The sequence below is a fragment of the Botryllus schlosseri genome, chromosome 3, assembly GCF_051294905.1.
Source record: "Botryllus schlosseri isolate E-star chromosome 3, Bs_hap1, whole genome shotgun sequence".
Classification (NCBI taxonomy): Eukaryota; Metazoa; Chordata; class Ascidiacea; order Stolidobranchia; family Styelidae; genus Botryllus; species Botryllus schlosseri.
Genome location: NC_137238.1, coordinates 17495461 through 17517589, shown reverse-complemented (window position 1 = coordinate 17517589; position 22129 = coordinate 17495461). Strand labels below are relative to the sequence as shown.

Sequence of the window (22129 nt, the reverse complement as noted above, 5' to 3'; positions counted from 1 at the left end):
AGTTCAAAATAAAATAACGTTGATGATAATGATTTTTTGTTGTATCTGTATTCCTTTAATAAAATATTATTTCTTTTGTGGTCAATATGCCCATCGCCTATGTTAGGTAGCTCACCGTTATACTGACATAGAGTTTTAGAACGTTCACTCTAAATATTTTTCCGTTGTTGACAGCGCCAAAGAGAACGCGTTGCACGTAAAAAAAGATAGCACCTGAATAGCTGTTGATGTTGTGGTTTTGTGTTGTGTTGTGTGGTGTTGTCTCATATAGACGTTTCCTACGCACTATGTAAACTGTGCCCACTTTGAAGGTGGATACACAAAATTCACCCTGAAGGTGAAATCCTATTTACACCCCATTGAGCTGAAAAAACCAAAGTATTTCTCCGGTATTCGCACCATTATTGCTAGCCTCGAATATTCCGCCAGCGTCACCCAGCTACCATGTGCCCTAAGCATAGTGCAATGATAATGATTACTGCATATAATTAAACCATTAGATCACCGTAGTATATAAAGTCCACTTACTACTGAAGCTCCAAACCGCAAATCAATATATACGGCTGTCTGAGTCAAATAATAGCATTTGTGGTGAGTGTGAGACCAGCACACGCATATCAGAGAAAATTAACAAGTTGCTGCGAATTGGCTGTTGTGGTGATAAAAACATTTATTTGACGAATTAGAAGTGGCACTTAAGAGAATAGGGTCAAAGTGGTACCACCAAATGTACATGTGCAGGAAGGGATTGTCAGTCTTAAGAGCGATTACTAGCTGATCTGGCGTTGTCGACACAGACCCCACCGCTTGCATGCAGCATTGAAAAATCTTTCATTTTATAATGAAACCATCGTATTCAAAATCAAATACAATATCAGACCATCATGTTAAAATCAGTGATAAGACGAAACATGAAAAAATTAATAATAAAAGCGAACAATGCACAATAAATCAGGAATTCTGGCATGGCACTATTGCGCAACTTACGCACAGCATGAAATAATTATATCTTGCAATGTAACCATTGTTTATAATAAAATGGAAGTCAACAATATGTTGCACAATGAAACAGGGCCACTGCAGTACTAAAAAATTATTACTTACTCGAGACGCACATCTTCGAATTTAAAAGCGCAAGATATTTATATAGTTTACAGTGTAACCATCAAGTCAAGTCAATGATTAAATGCAAGGCAACGAAGTAATGCACAGTAAAACAGGACCACTGCAATAGTATAAATCAATATTTGTGGCATAGTTACTTGACAGTTGAAATACCTTAACGTAACTTTCAACCAGATGTGGCCAGCAAGAAAAATTCACCTTCTCTAAATTAGATTAGAATTATAACAAGATTAGATTTTTTCAACTCAAATTAGAATTACAGCTACAAGGTTAGTTTTCCAAATTAACTAGAATTAGAACTACAATGTTTTAAAAATTAAATTACAATTACTGAATTTGTGAAAACTTGGAAATTCGATGAAGTTCAGTTCCTATCGCGTCAGAGTTCATGCTCGAACACATGAGAATGGCAAATATCTGTACAAGCTCAGCTCGATAGACACTATGTAGTTCTCTTGTAGAATTTTCAGCAAAATATATCAAAAAATAGAATTATCATGTTGTCTAGTTGTTCATGTCTACTTTTAACAGGATAAAATGGTCATAGAAACATTGTAAATGAACGAACGAATGTCCAATAATCCAGCCTTGGATCGATCCATTTTGATGCCTGGCGCCAACCAGATGCGGTGGATCATTCTTCTTACTTCTGGTATCTTGTGAGCCTGAAACAGACATATTTTATAAGTGATTGGTATGACAAGTCTTTGCAACATTTTTTCAACAGCTGCCAGCAGCTTCCCATCCTATCCTCTTTGATTTCCATAACCAAGAGGTATGTAACGGTATTAGCTGCACCTCAATGTTATTTATGATGCAACAGTTGACCTGCCAGCTGGACGTTCAACAACCCCAATAAAGCACGACAGTGCCCAACTAAATTAGAAGTGAAAGTATCAATTGAATTTTGGTCAAACCAGCACAAACTGTAATGTTTTCTTGAGATAGCTCAGTTAGTTCGAACTGTATGTTTATAAAAGTACATTCGCTACTTTCTAAGAAGCAATAACCTTGACGCAAGTTGAAATGACAGACTAACGCAAAGATCTCCAGCATGAGATTTTTGTGCGGGTAGCTTGTCATTTTTACTGTAAGAGTATTTTAAACATTGAATTTTAGCCTAATGAAACTGTAGCAACCAGCTTTTAGGGGTGCAGTAATAATAAAGTATGTGTGCTGCTGGGTTATACATGCATAAATGCAACTTTGTTCTGCAAATTTTGTTAAAATTAAATGCAACTTTTACCGGATTTTAGTGCAACAAAAATTGCCCTAATGACAAGGTAAGGACAGTCATGACATACACCCGTTAATAGGTCTATCTTTCCTACTTGGTTGCCATAGTGCATAGTGTTATTCCATGATTTGGGCAATCTTATATATTCATTGAATTTGCAGTTGTGTGAACCTGTTTTGACTTGCAAAGCAGATAATCCAGTCTTTTGTTGGCGGTTTATTCAAGGCTTTCAAAAGTAATGACTGCAATTTCAGTAGCTTCATCAATTCTGCTGTCACTTTCACTGGATTGGTACAATTGAATAAAACAGTTATAACTAATGATTAGGCCTGATGTATTCGTAGTCCTGACTTACCTGAAATGCCACTGTCCAATGTATTTATCCTTTGTTAATAATTCTTTTTGAAATCATCAGTTGTGGTTGCGATAATAGTATTTGAATCTTCTCTATCCTGATACGAAAAGTAAAACCGTCACGAAACACTAGTACAGGTGGCTGAAAACATTAGGCGAGGGCATTATTGCCATTTAGACTTGTTCAGCAACCCATGACACGTTCTGTTTGTAAGTGTGTAGATTATGCAGTTTGTAACTATGGCTGCAGTCGTTCTGTCAATATCAAGGTAAATAAGATTGGGAAAATGCAATTCTGCATAGCGTATACCGGTAACCACGCAACATTACAGTTGGTAGCAGCATTCAACCCCACACAAGATGCATTTTATATTTTAAGTCAGCAGTGTAGGAAGATATCACAAGGCAAGAAAATGCAAGTGTATTTCAACATTCACCAGGGCGAGCTAACAGAGCACATGAATAAAATTATCACTGCTGACAAAGTGGTGGCATAAAGCAACAATCATAAGGATTCCCTGTTGCCCTTTGTACACTACATGACCATGGGAAACACCAATTGGTGGTGGACATGCAAGCACTTCTTAGTATTTACAGGCAGACCAAACCACAAAAACGACCGTACATTTTACATCAATTTCTAAACCGATTATGATTTGCAACTTTAGTATGACGAAGCGTGCAGGCATGAAGTTGAATATCATGATTCTTATGTCGTTTAAGCAAATGTTTTCCCTAGCTGATCTGGGCTCTAGTCTATTAAAATTGGTAGAGCCAACAGTGCTTTGTTAACGAAATGTTATTCTAACAACATACTAAATTATGAAGTAGTAATCTCCACATTAAAAGAATACAACTTTGAAATGACAAACTGAAGACTACAGTAGATGGTAACATTTAATCCCGGAGTAGATACACTGATAATTATACTGTGCACTATGACAAGGTACCTCAACTCGAACAGATTCATGTGGATTTCAACATTTACCACGGAGAGCTGCTGCTCTGCACTTGAATAAAATCATCACTGCCCACAGAATCAAGCAATTATTCCAAGGATTTTCATGTCAAGTTTATGCTAATCCACACTTCATGCACAACATTACCACGGGGAACACTGAAAGGTAGTGGTCATGCGATAACTTGTGGGTGTTAGTTTACCTTACCCAAAAAGGACACCAATAACCTTGAACAAACCTCTCGTCCTCTCGCGTTTCATAATTAAGCAAGTGAATGATGCAATAGCTGGCCAATTTCTTAATTTTCCGTAACAGTACGACATTAAAGCCTTGATTATGGCATGTGAATCTTGTACAAATAAAGAACAAACAGACCAAGGTGGCATATAATTTAACATTTACCTTTAAAATTGTCGATAAGCTGCGATACAATCCCAGTATTCACCAAGCATCTCTTCAAATCTGCGCTCTCTGTGACTGTCGTGATATCGTCTTGCAATAGAATCAGCAGCGGACTTCAACTTTCGCCGTAGCGATGTCCGTGTTGTGAGAAAATAGAGGAATAGGCGCGAAGAAAGAGAAGACACCAAATTTCTCTCGAACCTGATGTTGTTTACGCGATACGGCGTTGCCGCCAACGGGAAAAAAGGCGATACTGTTGTCTCGTATTTAGAGTGTTGTTGCCTATTTTTTATTGATATCGAATATATGCGGCCCGCGGCCTCTACGAAATTTGAAAAGTGGCCCGTGACCCGTTTTGAGTTGGCGACCCCTGATTTATAGAAATGGGTACTTGGGCGTCGGCCATTACCGCGTCAAGACGCAACAAGACATATGATGTTATAGGCCATGCAACATGCGACTTCAAGAAGTGTGCCTCAACGATATCAGCAGCAAGAGGACCTTGGCCGAAAATGACTGCCCTTGTGCTGACCGAAAACGTCGATATATATTCAATGTATATTATACATATATGTTTAATTGTCCATAGCCGCTTAAAGTGCTGGCGCCGAATGTTCTTGTGCTGGCGATGTTAACCCCACAAGACAAATGCCATCCCGCGTGGAAAAATTATTTGCCGATGCAGAAATACCAATTTGAAATCGCGTGCGTCATTTAGTCTGGTAAATTTGGGCGATTTCAATATGTTTTAACATAGCAGATAGGAGGTCACGAAATAGCATCATGTAACGAAGTCATTCGTCCAACGGCTCCGCCCGAAAATGTTAATTATGACTTGGAGGCTCTACCTTTGCGATCACGCCTCACTCAGCTCTACCCAAAACCAACGTTTTTTTGGGGGGTAGAAGTAGAAGTACTTCGTTACTGACCACCTCTGCTAATCAGGTCTTTGGTCTGACCCGGCCGGGGATCGCACGCACGACTTACCGATCAAGAAGCCGGACGCTTCACCATTACGATTTTTGTCGGTAAACAGCAGCCCACAAAATATTAGACAATGATATATTAGTAGTGATATCATGAATCTGAAAAGTTTGCATCTTTTAGATTCTATATTGCTGAGGTCATTTGCTTATTGAATGTCATAATACAGTAAAACTGTCTCAGGTACTGTCGGAGTGATCCTAGTACCAGTAATGCTCTATTAGGTTTACCATACGTCCGGAATATCGCGGACATGTCCGGAATTTCACCGTAAAAACTGCGTCCGGGACGAAATTCTGAAATATGCCTAAATGTCAGGAATTTTGAAGGCTTGAAGTAGGCTCAAAATATTTTCGTAAATCAACACAAATGATATCAGTTTTGAGTAGATTTATGCTTTTTGAAATTTTTCTATATTGATATTAATATAGGCACCACGCACCGCCCGCAGAAAAAATTCAAACACAAAATAACCATCATTTACTGAAATAAGTGTAATTGAAATCGCAGTAATAAGATAACGGTATATTCCTGGAGTTGGTTAAGGCCGTTTGGATGCTTTATTTTAGTCAAAGACAGTTGTTCTAAACCTGGGGGCTTTTGCCTTTATTCTGGGGATTGCGAAGATGTTGGACGTCATCAGCTTCCAAAATAGGCCGTGAGTAAATTTGGGCAAGCTGACTGTTATTAATAATCAGCCTATCACTTTTTGAGCTGAAACACGCAACATTTTCAAATTGGAAGTGAGCTCGCGGCCATAAAAGGTTGGAAACCACCTGACGTGCAATCAACTGGTGCATTTTTAAGTAATATAAGGAAGAACCAATATTATTGCCACAATTCCTCCACAAATTTTTCGAGCAGATGCATATAATAGCCCGCAAGAAGTTGCATCGACTACCCAATGTTGAGCGCAAGATTAGTGCTTTTTTGAGCGGAAGGGGTTTGAAAAAATGTTGTTTCTGACTTGGTTACAACACACAACCAGATAACCGCACTGACCTAACACTATAGCAGGTCTGTCAAACACACAACCGGCGGGCCGGTTAAGGTCCGCCCCGTGAAGAAATCTGTTGCAGACCAAGGAAATCACCAGAGCTCACGTTAACGATGGCCCAATCCAAAGCCTATGTTCCACTCCACTGCTGTATACAGCCTATAGGTGGAGCTTTGCTAGTGTGACGTCATATTGACTGACAATGTGTTCATACCTCATTGTCAAATCCGCTAGTGGGCGCTAAAGAATTTCCAGAATATATCCACAAAAATATGGTACCCTATGCTATATACCAGGCGTGGGCAAAGTGCGGCCCGCCGAGCGATTCTGTGCGGCCCACGAAAGGCTGCTTGAAATTTAAAATATCAAACCTAATTTTTAGTGTTGCTGCGTGGACTAATACCATACGATGTAAACAGGACCGGAAATTCGTTTACTATCAATCCTGTTCATTAACATACCGTGATGTCCGTCAATGTAGCAAAGCAAGTTATGTCGTTAGAATTAAAGTCACAAGAAGTCACCAAACCTACTTTGGTACCATTGTACCATTGTACCACATTACACATTACACGGTCTCTGTTTCAAATTGTTAAGTGATGTGTTTCCAAATCCATTATTCATGAAGCAAGTGAATCAATGCCCATGATTTCTATAAATATATAGCCACCCATCAAGGATGTCAAAAAAGGAAAGCCGAAAGTTTAAATTCAAAGATGGTTAATAACTGCAACCTTCGCTAATCAACAAGCCCATTTCGACAAGCTGCACAGGTGCACACTTCTCAGAAGTTACTACCAAGACCGTAAGCTATATATTATCCTTAGGACGGTAACTACCGCACCTCAAACCCACCAATTGCGTGGCGTTAGTTCTACGTATCAGATTTGCTCGTCATTGCGTAAGAAGATCCACACATAGTAAATAGGTATTCGAGGTACATTGTAGTGTGAATCTAAGAACACCCGCCGTGCTGTATATCAGATTATCAATACACTCCATACGCCATTACCTCGCAGCAGGATAATAATCACCACTCTGCCTACAGTTTCAAATAGTAACTTATGTATTGATGTTTGGTTATGCTGAGGTAAACGCAGTTTAGCCGTTACAGCTTGGCGAGCAGTAGGCCAATGTAGAACGTACGTACGTACACCGGACACGATTTGAAATTTTGTACTCTTCAAATAAAACATTACGATTTCCACAACGAGACATTAATATCAACAGCTGCTGACATATATCATAACCGAGCCGTTCTTTGCCGTTTCTCAACAGCTTGCAGTATCTGTATTATTTGGAAGACAGCATTTTATGTTAACTTTATCTTATTCTCACATGACTCTATTTGAAACGGGTGCGATTCTTTACTCAACATTTGGACCTGCTGCCATAGCCATCCGCTCATAAACCATGTTAGCGAGGGTTGTAGCTAGAATCAGGACCAAAACAGCAATTCGTCTCCAATTCCAAAAGTTGATCTTGGGCCCCCATAGGGCGGTTAATTTTCAACTTGAAGACTGAATTTCGTCAATAATATTGATAATTGCATTATATTACTATTCATTTTTAATCCTCTCTCCACCCCCGATGGTCATATTTAAATGTAGAGCTGGAGGCACATATAATTCATAATTATAACATCTGGTTATGTTGTTATAATTACTTTATTGTATTTTGTTATACTTTATGGTACGTTGTTAATGCGTGACCTTCGGTGTGTTATATAATCAAAATATATTGTAGTCGCCCAAACGTAGCAGGCTAAAAGAAATCTTTCGTGAGACGCACACACAAATTGTCATGTCTTTATTCCTCTGTGGGTGCCCAGTTGGCATTTGTATTGTAGTCTCTGAATGGAAGGACAGGACTATAAGTCACGTCCACCCAGCGCGGCTATTGACAATGGACACATACCCAATGTTTCGGTCAAGGTCTTTCTTTAGTAGCCCACTTAGTGAAATCGCATGTTGGCCGAAACTGCATATGTCTTTTGGTGTGTCGTGGTACGGTAATGACCGGCACCGAAAGGCCTATTCCTATTAATTGTGCATACTTTTTTCTTGAGGGGGAGAGGTCGGCCTATGCATTTCAAAATAAAGCTATTCAGAGACATTTAAATCGCAAAGCTCGAAGAAACTTTTCAAGATAATTATATTTCTCGAAAATACTCTATAATTTATGTTGGTTTACGAAATACTTTTGAGTCCCCTCCGAGCTTTCTCCCCACCTTATTGGGGAGTTTAGGCTGCGGCAGTTACGGGCCTGGAAAGAACGCAAATCGTTGGGTGCGATAAATCGTCTGCTATAAAGTTGGGCAATGGGTATATTATGACGTAACAAGCGAATGACACATTATTTATACAGGAAGTTGTTTTCGTATTAGGCCCTTTCATCGCAATCCTTATATAGTCTTCCAATATATCTTGTAAAATTAGTTCTAAGAAGCAAAATAAATGTAATCGTGAGTAATCGTGATTACTTTTCTAATGTAATCGTAATCGACTACTTCCTGATTTTGCTGTAATCGTAATCGTAATCGTAATCGCGTGATTCAGATGTAATCGTAATCGCAATCGATTACATTCATAAAGTAGAGAGAGAAGTTGGCCACCCCTGCCCTAAAACCTGTCGTCAAAAGAGCAATATATGGCTCCGCTATCGGTTCCCGACCCCTGCTTTATTGCATGATACTTGCTAGTCATGCGGCCATGCCACGAATTGTGGAGACCTTGCTGTATCTGAATGGTAATATTCACGTCGTCAGGAAGCAGGTATGGCCAAACTCTCCGTTCGACTGGCCTAACATGTGGAAATGAACTACGTGGCAGGCCGGATTTTTTAATTATTACATTAATTGCGTATTTATCCACCTATACAAGGAATAAATCGTATTTAATGTAAAATTTAGGTTTAAAGCATAGACACCCAAAAGAGTATCTAATAAATCGATTGACGTAATGTACTTCAATAGCTGTTGAAATCAATCAGACAATCGTGGTCGATCAAAGTTGTCAACAGGTTCTTGAACTCTGACTGCTTGTCCGATGTAGAAACCCTTATTAAAGACTGCAAGTGGATATCAGTTAGATTGAGGCGCAGCTTTGTTTTGTTAATGTTCATGAATAAAAATGTTTGCTCTTAAATGTATGTAGACCAGAACAGTACAAGTAGTGTCATGACCATGACCAACACATCTTTCTCAGGTTGGTAAACTTGGAATAATTTATTGACACATAGAATTTGTCAGATTATTGTGAAAGAGAAACTCTCTGCGGGTCGCTAATAAACCCCCCGTAGGCAGGGTCCGACCAGCGGAGCGTCTGTTGCCCGCCTCCGCAATAAAGTATAAATGATAAAGGCTAGAAATGATAGCCCTTGTTGCATAATACTAGCTGGTCATGCGAGAATTGCACAGGTCTCGGTGTATCTGAATTGGAATGTCTAGGTCGTCACTGTTCATGATAAAGGCAAGATATTGCGAAGGCCTTACTATGTCTGAATTGCAATGTTTACGTCGTTATAAAGTATTAGTGATGAACCGAAAGTTGTACTCATTATTGCATAATATTTGCTAGTCATGCGGTAATTTTGCACATCTTTTTGTATGTGAATTGTAATGTTTTATTCGTCATAAAGCAGGAACGGGTAACATTTTCCATTCGGCGGGCCTGATATAGCAAAATGAAGTACGTGGAGACGGGATTCTTGAATTGATACATTAATCACTCATTTATTCGCCTATACAAGGAGAAAATCGTATTTAATGTAAACTTTAAGCTTAAAGCATTGAGACAACAAATATTATTTATTTGATTCATTAGCATATCTTGTTTTGTTTTTGATATTCGTGATGTTTCAACTACTTTGGCCATGTCACACCTGGCCGAAATTCTTTATTATTGATTCCGTATTTACCGACTTGTAGCACGGCCAACTTCTAGGCTTATTATAAGACACCGCTTGCGCGGAGCACGTGACCAGGAGGAGCCTATAGGCTATCTATAGATAAACCTCCAACACTTAGGTAGGAATTCTGGAGTCGACCTCGGTCGGACTCGAAACCGCAAGCCATTGGTGTTGCAGCTGTGGATAATACCACTACGCTATCTCGCCACCTATTTATTGGATAATGTACTTCAATAGCTGTTGAAGTCAATCAGACAATCTTGATCGACTAAAGTTGTCAAAGCTCTTTGAACTCTGACTGCATGTCGGATGTAGCAAACCTTAGTAAAGACTGCTCGTGAACACTAGTTAGATTGGGACGCTGCTTTATCTTACTAATGTTCATGGTCAAAATTCCCTTGGCGGGCCGGGTCCGGCATGCGACCCGCGACGGCATTTTGGAATATCAAGTATTCAACAATATATTCATGTGCCATATATCTTTTTTAGATCAAAGAACTTAAAGTTCACTCTAAAACTACTATAAAAATCACTGAAATCTCAACTAACTGCGCCATCACATCACTTTTAAAAGCTACCATGCGGTAGAAGATCAGCAATTACGTCACATTTCTAGTTCATGATGATAAGACATGACCCGTTGATGGTTCTTGACTGAAAATTGCGATTTTATTTGGTGCGACCTTCTCGTAAAATTACTCGATTTCGGATTGACTAGGTGATTGAATAAAAATGACTCGAGTTGACTCGGGTCAAACGTTAAAATCAGAGAAGGAATTGCGACTCGGAACGGTGGCTTGGAAATCCTACGGATTGAACAATCTATGAAACTGTCCTGAGAAAAAGTAATATATCAAAAGTCGTAGCTTGCGTTGCATAAGATATATAGCTATCTTATCAGGTCAGTATGGTAACCATTGGTATTCTGTGACCGCCATGAAGTATAGGCGGTTACATGCTGGGTGTTGTTTGTTCTCTTTATCCATGTTATTATCGGTGGCGAGTAAGGTAGTAGTACGCTCTACAGCTGTCACACCAATGAATTCTTCGCCGATTAGACATTTCTATTCCTAGGGGCTCTCAACCAGGATTCGTAAACCTCATAGGAGTACGAAGCACCACATCAGGGTGTACGAGATGCATTGTAGAATTAGGCCTATAAGCTGTGGAATATTTTCTTAGTCAATTTATTCAACTGGAAATTAGTCTTCGCGCTACGCGCGATTTTATGTGAATGGGCTTTCTGATTTTAATATAGGTACCATCAGAAATTGTTTTGAAAATGGACAGGGGCAACGAGAAATCTTATTGGAAGCACAAGGGGAACGATCGCTAAAAAGGTCAAGAAGGAAATCTATTTTATGGCTCAATAATGATTATATTTAAGTTGTTATTGATATGCTCCAATAATAATCGAAGGCAAACTCTAACGCTGATTTAATTTGACTTCGTCAATGACAATAACAATTGCCTGAACTCATCACTATACCAAAACCAAGATTAGGCCACACCGCTGAAATGCTCTGATACCAGATCAATCATCAGTCGATTTTAAGATACCCCACATAATATTGTGGCACGTCAAAGGTCCACTAGCTGCAATATTGTAACCCGAGAGTTCTACGATGTCATGACAGTGTTGGGATCAAGTCACTACCTTCGAGTCACGAGTCATGTCGAGTCATTGCAGATTTTGACTCGAGTCAAGTCAAGTCAAGTCACTCGATTTTCAAAGGTGACTCGAGTCAAGTCAAGTCACCCGATTTTTGGAGGTGACTCGAGTTAAGTCGAGTCAAGTCGAGTCAAGTCACGAGTCAAGTCACTAGTCGAGTCAAGTTGAAATTTCAAAGTACTATACATGATTCAAGGTCATTGCATTTTGCCAACTGTCTTAAATACAGATGTAGTCCCCATTTATTCTGAATCGAGGAACGAATAAAGAGTTGATTATTCACGCAAGAAGGTGCTTTAACTACGCAAGTATAGCCGTATAGCCTCAGTCTATAACAGGGGTGGGAAAACTGCGACTCGCGAGCCGCATGCTGGTATTTGAGTCTTTGAAATTGCGACTGTACAATGAGTGTGCAATGTGTATTCGGTGATATTGAACATAAGCCACAATAATCAGAAAGCTAGAATTGAAACGTCATTACGAAACCAAACACCAAAACCTTAATAGCCAAGATTTACCCAAAATAGACATATTTACGAAGTATTAGGATTACCGAGGTCCGCGCTGTTGACGTCATATCAGTCCGATTTCAAACACCGTGCAGCCTAGGTGGAGACGCATCGTCTTATACCACACACTAATAAACTTCATTCGATACCCGACATTTAATTTTGACAAAATAAATTAGTATATATAAATTTTTATGCTGTGACTCTTTTAAGGCAACGATTTCTGATATGCGGCTTGCGGGTGAGGCAGCTCTGCCCACCTCTGATCTATAATTATCAGCCAAAATATAGGATAGCATATGACGCATCAGAAAATTCAATAAAATGATATGGAGCAATACCCTACCCACATATATATCCATGATATACAATTATAAACATATGGACGATATTCGTTCGATTTAAAGCACGCAAGAGGGCTGATTGAGGTGAGCAAGTTTATGACAACGTAAGCTAAGCTCAGATCACTGCGTTAACGATCAATTCATTAGTAATGTAACAATGGAGGTTGGTAAAACTCGCAACCATTGAATGATCGGTTAACAATCCGAACTTATAAAAGATACGGCGATTTAGTCGACATCGATTACTTGTTGACTTGAAATTGACTCGTAAATTTTGCTTCGAGTCACGAGTCAATCTGCATTTTTGAAGCGTCGAGTCAGGTCAAGTCAAGTCATTTTTACAAAGTGACTCGAGTCAAGTCAAGTCATACGAAAAAGGTGACTCGAGTTTGACTCGAGTCATCCCAACACTGTGTCATGATTCATCCTCTCGCATGCTGTCTATAACTCATTAATAAAAAATAATTATGCCCGGCGGCACAAAAACAATTTTATTCAAATAATTGAAAATGTGATTTTGTCAAGCGTGAATAGTACAATAGTAAATTACATTTCCACGATGTTTGTGGAATGCCTGTCTGCAAGGTCCCTTCAAGTAAGGCCCACTCGGAAATTATACATTGAATATTCCTATTATTGATCGAGCGACCCGCGGCGTCATCGAAAACTAGGAAATTGGCCGGCGAGCGCATTTGAGTTAGAGACCTCTGTACTAGAGAGTGACATTTTGCGGGTTTTGTAACATGGTAGTATTCACCTGTTGTTACGGTAGTTAGTCTGCTGAGCCGAAGTAAAATTCTTTTGCCCAGACAATCAAGCTAGCGCCGAGAATCGATTACAGTCTTTTGGTACGAGGAATGCTGTGGATTAGCCGACTATACACCAACTCAAATAATATTCTTCTCTTCGACAATATCTAGAGAATAAGCGTTTTGAAGTCGGACCACGTCAGTGTTGGAATGACTCGAGTCATGACATGACTCGAGTCAACTTTTTCAGATGACTTGACTTGACTTGACTCTCGTCACCTTGGAAAAATGACTTGACTTGACTCGGCGTTTCAGAAATCTGGATTTACTCGTGACTCGAAGCAAAATTTTTGAGTCAATTTCAAGTCATCAACTAATCGGTGTCGACTACATCGCTGTACCTGTACGGACAGTACATGTTGTCGACACGCTGATATGATATGTGAGCAATGAGCAACCAATCATTCAACGATTGCGCAACCTGAATTTACTCAGCCTCCATCGGCAGGTCACAAATAAATTGACTGCAAACTTAGTGATTAGAGCTGACGTTGTCGTAGACTAGTAGTATTCTATCTGCGTCTTTCTGCTCAGCACTAATCTTTTGCATAAGCTAAATCGGACTGATATATTAGTTTATACATTTATATTACTCGTCAACAATTGGTACAGGTTTTAATTGTATCGTATGGATAGGATGGATATCCATTTGTTTCACTGTCTGAGATTTCATATTCTGTCACCTATTTAGCGGACAGTTACCAACGTAGCCTTGACACGCTACCATTCCTCATTTCTCACTATCACCAGACGTAATATGAAAGTAATACGCCACACGAAAGCGCCTGGCAACAGCGATACGGGGTTATCAATAAAATGAATGAATCGAAAACGATTGATCGTACAAACTGCGCGGCTTAGCGCGTCAGATCGTAGATGTCGCTCGCATGTCGTTAAAGGAGACAGCTTGAACTTCGAGATAAATCGAGCATGTTTCCAGGCCTAATGTTACCACATGAAGTTCTCAATATGCTGATGTTAATGTTTTATTTATCTCATCAATTGACAAGACTTCAACATTTTGCATCTTGAAATTAAGGTAAAAAAATTGAAAATACCTGGCGGACCGGCAGAAGCATCGTCGCGGACCGGCGTCTGAGAACCACTGATGTAGACTGTATATATATCGTGTAATTTCAAGTTGGGACACAAATCAAACTGGGTGTTCGAAAAGGCGAAAGTAGAACAACTCAAGATATTTTCAGCGGTCTAGAAACCCAAATTAAAGAATATTATGCGTAGGGAAACTTGATGTCATAATATAAGTTACACAGCATCTTTACGGGACAGCGGAATGGCGTCGTTGTAAACTGGAAAATGCAACGATGAGCAAAGATATCGATGAACCACAATATATTGGTTGCCAACATCCTATTATCGAGTCTTAAAGCACATATCAGAGTTCTTCAATCCCACTCTCAGCTACAAATTAGGAGATGAGATGGTAAAACACTACGAAAACTTGGTACAATCCACCAAGCCAGAAATTCAAATGGAAATATTAGAAAACCGAGGATGGAGGGATGATTTTAAGTTTATCTGGGAGCTGTGCAGAGCATGCCGCTCCTTCAAAGGAAATACCAGATTACCACTAATCAAATGGCATAAATTTCCATCTCTACGTAATGCCATATGAAGCTCAAGGGCAGGGTTGTAACCAAGTCACAAGGCTCCGAGTCACAAGTCAACCTCACTTTTATAGGTTTGACTCGAGTCATTTTCAATTCATCGCCGAGTCAAGTCCGATTACAAGTCAGCGAGCAGAGAGTTCGAGTCCGAGTCATGGTTTTATGACCGAGTCCGAGTCCAAGTCGTTGTGTTGACTGCTCAGTTTCCAGTTAAAGCCTTGTTAAACCCACTTTTATAACTCTATTTGGTGATGCGAATGGTTAGCAATTATAATATTCTAATTTTCCTCGCATTTAGCAGTGTCTGGTCAGATTTTCAAGAACCAGTACCGATAGACGAAATCCAAATAGTGTGGTTACTTAACTATTCTTCGAAATTAGAAAGAAATGTATTGGTCTTGACCGTTTGAGCCTCGAGTCATATGAATTGGTTCGAGTCATGCGCAATGACTCAAGTTCAAGTCCTGTCAACACACAGATTGACTCGAGTCGAGTCGAGTCATTTCCGTATTTTGAGAAAATGACCCGAGTCAAGTCGAGTCGTCAGAAAATCGTGACTGTTGATTGTACTGTACTGATTGTACTGTTGACATAGCACTGACGCAGTCACCTGTAGTTTGCCTGGAAGGAAAAACTACAGTTCTATAGATCTCTATGATGGTAATGATGGCCAGACACCATTCTCGCGTTATAGTACAGGGTTACCACATTTTAGGATCCGGATAGGGAGACATCTTTTAAAAACCACAAAGGTTAGATTACCCGGTGAATCTGCAGGGTTCACCGTAGAGTCCGTCCCGGAGCTCAAACAAAATTCACCGTATTATAAATGGTAAATTATTAATGGGCACACTGCTTTTTACCGGTTGGATGTTAGAACAACCTGGTTGCTTTAAAGGTAGAAATGGGAAATAACGGTATTAATACTACTTTAGTAGTTCTATAAAATCGATCCCCGTGAAGTTATGTAATTTCTCACAAATACCGATATAACTTATCAGTAGGGCAAGCTTTTGCAACTTTTGCAACTTTTTTTTACAGCTTCCGGCAGCTTCCTAAATACTCGTAAGATATGTAGAATGCTGCTTTAAGCTGTTTGAAGGAATCTTATAGTGCAACATTTTGCAACTTTTGTCCATTTTTTCATGCAACTCTTTGCAACATTTTGCAACTTTTTCGATTTTTCATGAAAGTATTTTCGGTTTTGGTAAAATACACGGCCAAATTCGACTGAAACACCGTAAATCAGCAACGAAGTACGGGTATTTCGGGAGCTGAGCCGGTAAGTTGACCTTTTTTTTAGTCAACCGAGCAAAATGTGGTCTTTTAGTGCAACTTTTGTCAAAAATAAATAAATAAATGCAACTTTCCGCGGATTTAACTGCAACAAAAACTTGCCCTACTTATCAGAAATACCGATTTATAATATGTCAATATGTTTGCCTGCGAACTATAATGTAGCACAAGTATAGGAAAAGGATTGACATACGAGTCGGTATAGAAGCGGGAAAAACCGTGGCACCACTATTATTATTACCAAACGATCATCGATTGGGGACCCGTAATTCTAGGATTTGGGTACGCTGATGAATGTATAGCAACTACGGCTAACTGGCGCTATCTAAAATTCGGACTGTTGTGTTTGTTTTGAGATATCACGAAATGTTGAATAACGATACAACACAAAAGGTTTATGTAAATCTCTTTCATTTGTTAAAACCATAAGTGAAATTAGATTGAGTTTGATGACATCATAAACTAGAAAATACATTACCAAGTTTAATGGCCGATTGATGCGATGAGGAAGTTAGCTGAATTTAAATACCGGAAGCTTGAAAATATGGCGAGCAATTGATCGTCACACATTAAATATAGGATAATATGTTAGTCGTCGTCATTCCTGTCTTAGCGCGGATCTAAATATAGGACGGATAATTCCAGACCTTTTTGGATTCGAGAATAGGATAGTGTTAGGGGATATTAGAAGTTTAAAGTCGAAACTTCAAATGTCAATGTAGGCTAATGCCATTAAATGAATCGCGTGTTTGAGTAAAAGCATCATGGGAGCGAAATTAGTGGTATTCATTCTAAAGATGTTGTTTAGTAGTTCAGAAGGCCGTAATAAGCGGAAGATTTGAAACAGAAAATATCTTGGTAATGACTCAAATATGTCCTTATAGAACTAGGAGCTCATTACGGATAACGATCGAGTATCCAGATATTACCAAAAATGATATTTACCCAAAGTATATAGTTGTATCAGCAGACTTGACGCATTGCATTAAAGTTCGAATGTCATTTTGTCAGAAAAAAAATCCACGTTGATATGAGATACCGAAATAACATAATGCTTGAGAACCGAGTTATTAAGCTCTGTTTTACGGTATCTTTATATGACCCTTTTAACATGTGTCGGAATGAAGATTTGATGCCTGATGCATGATATATGTTTGTGTCAAGCAATAGTGGCCACTCGTCCTGTATCATTATTCGCACTTTATAAACACTTATGAATCGTATTTCTGGCTGTATGGTGAAATACTTATTTTAATGTAACTATACCCTGTGAATCGTGATGCATTGTATTTTCTGATTTACTTATATTGCACTCCAAAGATTAGATTGGATGAGGCACGGTCATTGAAAAGTGTATGGCTTAATTGAATGTTTGAACTGTAAATGCTTATATGCTTTACTGCATTAATTGAACAACCGTAATATACCAATATAGAAACAAGCATGCCTTTAAAAATAACGAAGACACATATCTGTTGGCGATAGCGGTACAGAATATGGATTGCTCTTCATGTAGATACCGTACAGCTTTCGTTGAAATTGAAACTAACTGCCACGGCAGCCCATAAGACGTCATTAACTAAATGCAGCGATGAAGCCAATAACCCAATTTTCACAATTAAACAAATGCGTAATTTATGAGGGAATTATATAACATAGCCGACCCTTTTAAAAAAGTGGGAGGAGAGTGCTGGCCGTCCATGTATGGTCGTACGATAGGACAAACGCCCGAATAGGATTGCTATAAACGAAATGAGACTCTATGTAACTCGCAAATTTTATGTATATCCAGTCTAAGGGGTGAATTGATATGGATGGATCGTCGATATATTTAGTTCACTACTAAACCTGACGACAAAACTGGATATCGACCGAGGGCCTTACTATTGAAATCGCGATAAATAATGCTCGAATTGGGATTATATAGTCAATTCCCGATCCATAAGTGATTTTGGGCCAGGAATCAATCACTGTGTAGTAGGGCTGTTCAAAAATAACCTTTTTTCCCCGATTCAAGCCGTTAACCTCTTAAATCGTCAGGTTGCAGTTTAAAACCTTTCTCACCAAATTTCACTCGATTCCAACCAGTAAAGGCCTCCGCAGATCCAATTAAAATTTTTAATTTATTATGGAAAATTAAAAAAAAAATTTCCAAATTTTTCTGCCAACCCCATGAAATTGTTGAGGTGTCTTCAAAGACGTTGCAAAACAAATTTGAGTCAATTCCGACCAGTAGAAGCGGAGTTATGTGAGTTTTTCGTTGATAAATCGCGGATTATCCACCAATCAAGGATAATCCGAGAAATATCATCGAAAAACTCACATAACTCCGCTTCTACTGGTCGGAATTGACTCAAATTTGTTTTGCAACGTCTTTGAAGACAGCTCAACAATTTCATGGGGTTGGCAGAAAAATTTGGAAATTTTTTTTTTTAATTTTCCATAATAAATTAAAATTTTTAATTGGATCTGCGGAGGCCTTTACTGGTTGGAATCAAGTGAAATTTGGTGAGCAAGGTTTTCTACTGCAACCTGACGATTTATGAGGTGACCGGCTTGAATCGGAAAAAAAAAAGTTATTTTTGAACAGCCCTACTGTGTAGTGTGTATCATTAAAATTGATTGAATAAAGTGATTTATTGTACGGATATGTTAGAGCAGTGGTTCCCAACCTGTGGTACGCGTACCACTAGTGGTACGCGAAGGTCTTCCAGATGGTACGCGAGTAGATTCTGTTTTTATTTTCGACCAAAGGGAGTTACTAGTTCAGGTGAGGTTGACTTTGAGTTTTTTGAAGCCGTCGTCTTACGCTATTCCCCATCAGCTGCTCATTTTCCCTTATACTTCGAATGCGAGAAAGGATTTTCATCCCTGATGACTATCAAGTCGAAGAAACGAAACCGACTTGTTGCGCCCATACATGACTTTCGATGCGCTGTAAGCAAACGTATACCACGCATCGACAAGCTAGCGGAAAATAAACAAATGCAGACATCGCATTAAATAAATTGACTTTTGAATGTGTGTTGTTATTTAATTACGTTGTTCTTCTTGTGACTGGTGGTGAAAAAACAATTCCATACATCCCATTAACCCTGGGTGATAATCCCTAGTTCAGGGGTGTCAAACTCAAATTGCATCGCGGGCCGGATCGAAGTCATGAAATCGCTCGCGGGCCGGACCAGTCAACGGAATCCAAAATGCTGCCTCATGCCATTGCTTCTCGCTGGAATACTTTATTATCAAGCATATATAGATAATACACGGATCGTAGGAGTTTCATTCTAGCGAAACGCAACACCATTATTCGCGAGCAACGAAATTGGCGAAAATACGATGTTTGTCCGGTTGAATACAATGGCATAACCGGCGATACAAGTAGACATATTTCAGTGTTTCCTTTGCTTTAGTCCAGGGGTGGCCAACCCGCGGCCGTAAGAGGGAATTGGTGCGGCCGTATACACGCAATTCAATTAGTATGTGGGTGTGCGGCCGTCGACATGCAATTCGAATTTGCGAATTGACTCCCGATTTCTTGAAAGATTTTAATTAATCTTGGAATTTTCTTCGCGCTGCGCGCGATTCAATGCGACTACATTTTTCGATTTTAATATAGTAGCACCCTTTGCAATCAGAGCCCCACAACACAGATGCGAACATCAATGGAAAATGATGCGCCTCACATGGAAATATCAGCTCGGAATCGTGTGCTCCTCACTATACTAACAATCCTGATTGGAGGTCAAGAAATAACAGCTTGCTACAAAGTGACTAATACAAATTGGCCCATACCCGAAGATGCATCATAATTTATAACTTGCGTTAAATTTTCGAAAACACCCCTACATCAACTTTATACGAGTGAATCTGATCACACGGGATAAGAAAGGATAAATGCTTGGCGGTAATATGTAAAACTACTAATATCAATGACGAAATTCATTGGTGAATCTGAATTTTTTTTCGCGCATCGCGCGACTATGAGCACTTCCTTCCTTAACATTACCAGTCACCACTCGCGATTTTGGTGCGCATAGTGAGCCTACCATTAAATAGATTAGTCCGGACTTTACCAGAAATGGACATAGACACTTTAATCTGGGTATTTGGCGTTCAGCTCGTTCATTACGACTATGGCCTTGAATGCGGCCGCAGGCTACACGAGTAGTCGAATGGCAAAAAGGTTGGTCACCCCTGCTTTAGTAATAATGTGGCGTTATCCCTGCGTATGCGTTGTGATGAATACAAGATATTTAACTGTCAACGCGGAATTTGTAATTTGGTTTATTACTGTGGATGTGATGGATAATATAATCTTTTTTCAATGTACTCAGAATTGCTATGAGGGCCGGATAAAATCGTCTGGCGGGCCGGATCCGGCCCACGGGCCGTATGTTTGACATCCCTGGCCTAGTTTAATAGAATTTGTTAATACACCTCGCATAGGTCAAATACTGAGTATGACGTCATAAATGGTGGAAACGCGCATAACTTATATTGGTGGTACGCGAGCACTGCATAAAACCTCAAAATGGTACGTGGGTGGAAAAAGGTTATGAACCACTGTGTTAGAGGAATAAAACAAGGCTGTATGTATATAGTAGGAAACGGCTTGAGAATTAATAAAGTGAATAATCGCAAGACAAGGCCTTGGGTTTTTTGCCATTATATACCAGGCTAGAGTTGAATTGGTTCTAAGGTGGGTGGAATAGTGCTGCAATCTGTTAGCAACATGTTTCAGATTTGCAAAATGAAAATTGACGTAATCCCGAATGACAAATATTCGGTGGATTGTTTATCTAAAATGCAGGAAGATCACCGGAAAAAATATCGATAAGGCCTGTGATTAACAGTCGGAAATATGAATCATATGAAGCTTCGATCATGCGATCATTTGCATCACGCTGTCGTCATAGGCTATAGTGCGAGTGCGCCCGCATGGCACCAGATAGATCGGCGCAAATTACACGTATACCTACGGTCTTGGCCATCAATTTCCTTTAGAAAGTACAAGTTGCGGTACACCATGCAAAAGTGCCGATTCTACAATTTCTACGGAAAATCCTGTTGTGTTGACTATAAAAATAAGGTCATTTTCCAGTACTACTTCCGAAAGACCTGCTCGCATGTTTTTTTTTTAGTTGTACTTGTCCATTAGCTTGCTAACAAAGTTATTAAAGAGGACAGTTTCTCGAACGGGAGAACTTTTTCGATTTGCTGAAAATGGAGGACATATGGCAACCCTAGTAATAGTAGGTGAGTCTTTAAAATGAGGCTTGGACTGAGCTGATACTTTGTTTGCCGGGTTCGGTTGCCCGAAATAGCCTTCAAAGTCTGAAAATCGGTATTGTTTCAAACAAGCGCAGCGACGCACCACAATGACCATAACAATGACCCTTGCATGGCTGCGATTGCTCAGAACAATGCCGATTTTCAGATTTTGAGGTGTATTTCGAGGCGATTCCATCGCCTTGATCAGATTTTAATGTATATATTCGGAATCATTGCGATAGTAGCTTTCAAATAAGATCAACTCTATTTAATTTGTGCACTCGGGTCGTCAGCTATGGGATTAGCAATTACGCTGTGTTCAGACTGCTGAGCAGTATTTTCCTCCGAGCAAACGAGCCTGACGACGGGTGTTGCGTATCTATCCGTAGGTTAGTTATCTATAGTCTGACCCGCGCGACGTAGAATTGGAGTGAATTGTTTTCCTCTTCGCGTCGCATTTGTACTTTTGTCCACTCAGTTTGGAAGGACGAGACTATTCGGAGCCGACTGCCTACCAGGGTTGTAATGACTTGAGTCACGATACCTTGGTGACTCGACTTGACGCGAGTCATTTTTTTGAAATGCGTAAAATGACTCGACTCGAGAGTCACTTTGTGTATTGACTCGACTTGT

The 22129-nt window shown here is 39.5% G+C and overlaps 1 long non-coding RNA gene across 1 annotated transcript; it reads right to left on the bottom strand.

Annotated features, from left to right (window-relative positions):
• Window positions 1-652: 652 nt before the first annotated feature.
• On the bottom strand, window positions 653-4332 carry LOC145435896 (uncharacterized). Its single transcript, XR_013914094.1, has 4 exons — window positions 4078-4332; window positions 2718-2814; window positions 2534-2645; window positions 653-1790 (listed from the first exon to the last, which is right to left on the bottom strand). It is a non-coding gene; the product is annotated as an uncharacterized LOC145435896 (long non-coding RNA).
• Between the last annotated feature and the right edge of the window lie 17797 nt (window positions 4333-22129).